The sequence below is a fragment of the Palaemon carinicauda genome, chromosome 10, assembly GCF_036898095.1.
Source record: "Palaemon carinicauda isolate YSFRI2023 chromosome 10, ASM3689809v2, whole genome shotgun sequence".
NCBI classification, from domain to species: domain Eukaryota; kingdom Metazoa; phylum Arthropoda; class Malacostraca; order Decapoda; family Palaemonidae; genus Palaemon; species Palaemon carinicauda.
This window is the reverse complement of record NC_090734.1, coordinates 10,256,499-10,263,998: the sequence shown is the minus strand read 5'-3', so window position 1 is coordinate 10,263,998 and position 7,500 is coordinate 10,256,499.

The window sequence follows — 7,500 nt, the reverse complement described above, 5'->3', positions numbered from 1 at the left end:
ACTAAAGAAATTCTCGTCTTGCAAATAATAAACAAAGAAGAGCAGCTATAAGGAATCAGGAATCAAGATATCAAAGATATGACTCAACTTCAGGAAAACCAACAAAGAATGATTGTCCATCGAAACAAAGAAACATCAGAAGCAGTGAAAAATAATACAAATTGGCCCAAAGTCACAACTATGTAATCACTGTGAAGCTCAGAAATGAAAGAATGAACCTCCTTAATTGAGTTGCATTGAAAGAAAATTAGACTGCCTTTGTTAGTGGAACATCGTACCGTTCAAAACATTTTCTTGAAAACATACTGCTATACAATAATGCTTTCCAACTGGCTTCATTTGGAGCAAAATTTGTGAATGAAGGGTACTTATTGCCACATTTAAAATTCAAGTGCAAATACACCCTGGCAATGCCGGGTAACCCTGCTAGTGTATACACACACACATGTATATATATATATATATATATATATATATATATATATATATATATATATATATATATATATATATATATATATATATATATATATATATATATATGTGTGTGTGTGTGTGTGTGTGTGTGTGTGTGTGTTTGTATACTAGCAGGGTTACCCGACATTGCCAGGGTGTATTTGCACTTGAAATATATATATATATATATATATATATATATATATATATATATATATATATATATATATATATATATATATATATATATATATATATATATATATATATATGTGTGTGTGTGTGTGTGTGTGTGTGTGTGTGTGAGTGTGTTACGTTTTTTTTGTGAAATTTATAATTTCGCTAAGTTAGCAAATATTTTGCAAATAAACCTAAATCATAGCATGTTTTCAAAATCCTCTCAATTGCCTGGTTACTTTGCAATTAAGCACAAAAAAACTAATTTCGAAAAAAATATCAGGTAAAAAAGAAAGAAAGAAAAAAAAAACCCTATTTGCATGTCCCCAATAACTCGGAATGGCGTTTGGAAAAGGATAAAATATCTTTGAATGATAAAAATATACCAAAAGTTTACGTGTTTTTGCAAACAGAACTGTATTTCCATCACCTGTTGTAGACATTTCGATTTTGATAACACTAGCAGCGGTTGTTGCTACAAAGAGTTGATCACTTGCACTGAATAAAACCTTGTCCATGGGCCATTCATTCTGCATTAGCTACTTCACGAAGGCTTTTCTCTCGTTCCTTGGGAATATCTTCAATGGATAAGAGCTTAGTTAAGTGATCTTGGCGGTTCGTAATGAACTTACACTCCGTACGTCTCGCTCACTCTGCATGCCAATTAAGTCAACCTGCAATATATATCATCCATTGTCTATAGGAACATTTAAATTAGAATATCGGAATGTTAAAATAGTATCGGAATTTACTACTTTATGTGGATATCTGTTTCACATATATACAACACAATTAAAAAAGATTTATTTGTGTGATTAGCTTTGAATTAAGTACTTGAGGTCTATTGTTGCAGCAAATTATGGTGTGGATGCAGATGTATGTCAGAGAGTGAATGATGGATGCAAAGTGTCGGGGGCAGTGAAGGGAGGGGTAAAGAATAGAGGGTAGACATGAATGTAAAGAGAAACCTGCGTGAGAAAGTGATTGTACCAACTATGATGTATGGATCAGATTTGTGGGGAATGAAAGGGACGGAGACAGAAATTGAATGTGTTTGAGATGAAGTGTCTGAGGAGTATGGCTGGTATGTCTCGATTAGGTAGGGTGAGAATGGGTGTAAGAAAGGATTTAGCAGCTAGAGTGGATATAAATTTGTTAAGGTGGTTTGGCCATATTGAAAGAATGGAAAGTGGCTGTCTGCTGAAAAAAAGTGATGAATACAAGACTTAATGGGAGAAGTACAAGAGGAAGGCCAAGGTTTGGGCTGATGGATGAAGTGAAGAAAGCTTGGGTGATGGGAAGATATATGTAAGAGAAGTAAGAGAGCGTGCTAGAATTAGGAATGAATGGCGAGAGATTGTGACGCAGTTCTAGTAGCCCCTGCTGCTTCTTCCGGTTGCCTTGGTGACTGCCGAGGTAGCAGCAGTAGGGAAATCAGCGTATGAAACTTCATTTGTGGTGGATAACGGGGGAGGGTGGGCTGTGGCAGTACCAGCTAAACTCGGCTGAAAGCCTTGTCAGGCTTGGAGGAGCGTAGAGAGCAAAGGTCTCCTTTAGCTTCTTTGTTTGATGTCGGCTACCCCTCAGAATTGGGTGGAGTGCCTTGGTAAATAGAGAGTTTTTAATTCAACCTAAGGAGCTTCATTTTCCATACCTGGCACATTGAATTCATGCTGTTCGAAATGACTGGGTTGACAACCACGGATTTGTGGATACTGAATTATTTTATTTGACATCCTTCACAGAATTGCAGGGAGATCTTTATTTGATCTATAGTTATGTTTGTATATATTTCACTCAGAGCTTTGGAAAGAGTATCCCTTCCTCCATGTCCGTTAACAATACGGGCTTCTTTAATTGTATCAAAGAGATCTTCAGGATAGACGAATCTTAAAACCGTTCCTTTTCCAAGTATCTTTCGCACTGTCGTCTCTTCAACAGATATTTCGATGATATTGTACCCTCTTAAAAACCTATTGTCTTTTGAATGTTCTTCACCGCAGTTTTTTTAAATTCTTTTATTCGTTTAACGATTTCCCCGTAATCACACCTTTTCATCAAGCCACATGCATTGTATGACTTCTTTTTTTTTTTCTTCTTAATTCAGACAATACTTAATCAGAATCCTTCTTTATTCCATCCATCGCTGGATTATCCAAGAGCAGAGGTATACACCACAAGTCCACCAATGATAATGGCAAGAATGCGAGAGGCCTACTGCATCAACTCGTGTGACATTGAGTAGTTCATCAGAATCACCATCCAAACACACAAATAACCAATAGAATACTGTTTGCTCATGCCTGACTGAAAATAATCATTTTGCAAACTGCATTCTAAATTATGCAGAAATTTTCAAATAACCAAGTTACCATGCATTTGTGTAAAGTTACCAGATTTTTTTGCAAACTATCCTATTTATGGTTTTTTTTCTTTGCAAAGTAACCGGAAAATTAAGCTATTTTGTATAAATTCCAACATTTACGTTTATTTGTAAAACGACTGATAACTATGCAATATAACTAATATATATATATATATATATATATATATATATATATATATATATATATATATATATATATATATATATATATATATATATATATATATATAAATTATATTTATGTATATATACATACACACATACACACAACACAAACATGCATGCACACATATATATGTGTGTGTTTGTGAGTGTTAATGTAAGATATATATATATATATATATATATATATATATATATATATATATATATATATATATATATATATATATATATATGTATATATATATATATATATATATATATATATATATATATATATATATATATATATATACATGAAAAAATTCAACCTTTCCTAAAACACGATTAAACGTCTTCAATTCCCAAAACTGCAACAAAACAGTTCCTTATCGAAGACTGACCAAGTGAGACTCAGCATCTTTTCCTCCTAAACCAAGAAGTCATCAGGAATGAAAATAAATCTTTTTTCTATTCGTTCTTTTCTCTCTTCTTGGGTGAAGTTTTGTTTATTAAATGAAAGGCTAATATTACACTTCCTGAAGTCCTAAAATAAATATGAATAATCTATTGAAGATTTCTTAGAATATTCATAATGAGTAATGTTAATTTTAAATCACTGTTTTTTCTCACTTGGTGAACACTACGATCTTACTTTTTCATATCAACAGAAACATGTATGTGTGTTTTGTTTAATTGTAAGCGTCTTTTTGCAAGCAATATATTCTACCTCTGTAACCCGCTGATAATCCCGGAAATTATTGAAACTGTAGTTAACGATTTACAGGTCGCTCGTGAATGGTATAGGCAAGGGACACTGACAATTCCTTAGTATGATTTTAAGTAGGTTAATTACGGTGGCTCCTCAACATCTGGATCTTAGTATTGATAATGTTTCTTTAAATTTGTTAGACTCTTTTAAGATTTTAGGTGTGATTCTCGACAGCAAATTTACTTTTGAGAAACACATTAGGTCTGTGTCCTCTTCTATTGCACAAAAAATTGGCTTATTGAGAAAGTCTTACAAGATTTTCGGTGATCAATCTATTCTGAAGAAGTGTTTTAATTCTTTCATTCTACTTTGTTTTGAGTATTGATTTCCTGTGTGGTCTTCAGCTGCTGATTCTCATCTTAATTTGTTGGATAGAAACTTACGGTGTATTAAATTTCTTATTCCTGATCTAGATATTAATCTTTGGCACCGTCGTTCAATTAGTTCATTATGCATGTTGCATAAGATTTTAACTCTGACCATCCTTTACATTCAGATCTCCCTGGACAGTCCTATCCGGTTCGTAATACTAGGCAGGCAGTTAATTCTAATAGCCAGGCCTTCTCCATCATGAGGCTACTACACAGTATTCTAAAAGTTTTATTCAAGCTGTTACCAAGCTGTGGAATGATCTTCCTAATCGAGTATTTGAATCGGTAGAACTTCAAAAGTTTAAAGTTGGAGCAAATGTTTTTATGTTGGCTAGGCTGACATGAGTCTTTGTATAGTTTATATATGACATATCTGTTTTTGACGTTGTTAATAGTTTATAAAGGACATATCTGTTTTGATGCTGTTACTGTTTTTAGAATGATATATTGTTAATTTTTTCTCATGATTTATTTATTTTCTTATTTCCTTTCCTAACTGGGCTATTTTTCCCTGTTGGAGCCCTTGGGCTTATAGCATCTTGCTTTTCCAACTAGGGTTGTAGCTTGGCTAGCAATAATAATAATAATAATAATAATAATAATAATAATAATAATAATAATAATAATAATAATAAATAGTGGCCCTATCTAGAAACGAGGGCCATATTCAATTCACAGAAGAGGGAGAACTGAATATCTTTCCCAATCCTACCTTTCTCACCAAAAACAAGCTGCCCACCAAAAGGTGGGGTCCTTAGAGAATCTGCCCTCTGAAGGAAGATGTCTCTCTATGTCCAGTAGAGTGTCTTAAGGTCTATCTTCGAAGAACTTCAGACTTCAAGGAGGGACAACTCTTCCTAGGGAAAACCTCAGGATCAAACTTATGCCTAAAATAACTGAGGGCGAGCGAAACTCACCTACTATATTTGCAGAGCAAATCCTGACAGTACGCCCGCAGGTCACGATCCTAGAAAAGTTGCTTCCTCGTTGAACTTCTTTTAACATATGGACTTTGATAGAATCCGCTCATATACGGGGTGGAAATCTTCTAGAGTTTTCTATAAACATTACGCGAAGCAAGTGCATGAAATAAAAGACTTTGTGGTGGCGGCAGGTAGCGTTATAAAACCTGTCGTCTAGTGCTGCGATGAACAGTGGACTGTTTTGGGACGTAACAGTGGACTGCCTGAACAGGTATTAGCATCTTCGAGTGTAATACCTTTTAATGAAAATCACTATGGTGAATTTTTGGACTGTTCTATATAGGTGTAGAATCTAATCAATAACACCAGTGCTGTGTGAACATTTGTACAGTGTTGAGACGTATCAAACATTTAAGTGAAATCAATCAGATAATTTCACAATATTGAGTGGCACCTATGGATGATCTATGATATATGTATTTCTTCCCTTACAGATAAAAAATATGTATACCTAAAGATGTTGAAATGTCACAAGGATTATATTTATAATACATTTTGCTTTTGTATTTTTATATTTTTCTATACAAATAAAATACATATGGATGTATCTGGGTCTTATTCGCCCTGCATGAATACGAATAAACGACCCAGAGCCTTTTATTTTTTTCCTAAAATAACATACTTGAGAGTATAACCCCTGAAAGAACAACCTGGTAATCTTTAAAAGCTCCACTTTCTTCCTACAGAATACAAACTTTGACGCCTTATAGTCAATATCGACAATTTCCATGCAGGGGCAGGAAGCCCCAAGATAGATCCAAACTTAGTGTATATGACAAATATATAACGGTAATGTCATATATATAAGGTCTGGGAGACGATATAAGGAACTCAGTCAAAGTAAAGGCACTTAAACAAACCCACAGATATAGTACTTTCAAATAATTCTCTGGTAAACTTCCATCAAAACGACATGGCTGAGCCCAAAAAAACAGATTTTGAGCAAAGAGAAAAATCTATTTTTGGGTGAAATGTCCTTGTTGTCCTGATGGACCCTCCCTTCTTTCAAAAAGGAGTATACAACTATGTAACGAGAATCCCCATCCAAAACTACTCTATCTGCGGCTATTCATGCTTAAATGCAACAAGGAATAGTTATGCCGTAGTAGTGCTGGGAGGGGATCCACCGGGTAACTTTGATAATTGCTTCCCTTCAAATTCGCCACTCTTCCCTCTCAAAACATAAAACCTATTCGGAGTGAAGATTGCAATGTGTCGAATCAAGAAATACGTCCCCTGACATTATGCGATATCCTTAAAAGTTATATCAAAGATACTAGCGCCAGGAGTTAGAATTCTGGAAACTGTGGTTAATTCTCTGGGAGTATCACTGTAGACAAATATTCCTTAGAAAGCTGCCTAAAGGAACCTCCCATCACGACGACATGGCCATATCACCCAAATATAGATTTTTCGATTGGCTCAAAATCCGTTATATATATATATATATATATATATATATATATATATATATATATATATATATATATATATATATATATATATATATATATATATATATATATATAAATATATATATGTATATATATAGATATATGATAAATTTTTTGCACATTTAAACGTGCTTCTTTCAGATTTCAAATAAGCCGTATATATTAATATATTGAAGTCTGGATTCTCTTAACGACCTCTGGATCAGAGCCCAAGGCGGAATCACCCAAAGACTATGATATCGGACCGGTGGGGATTTGAACCCTCGTCCAGGATATCTGTATGCCGGTGACCATACCACTCCGCCATGAATATATATATATATATATATATATATATATATATATATATATATATATATATATATATATATATATATATATATATATACATGCATCTAGCTACCTATCTATATATATATATATATATATATATATATATATATATATATATATATATATATATATATATATATATGTATATATATATATATATATATATATATATATATATATATATATATATATATATATATATATATATATATATACACACACATAAATATATATATATATATATATATATATATATATATATATATATATATATATATATATATATATATATATATATATATATATATATATATATATATATATATATATATATATATATATATATATATATATATATAAAATGCTATAAAGATTATTAAAAATCATATTAGGCCAATGGCTATGCACCCGGTGGTTTCTTCTGCCA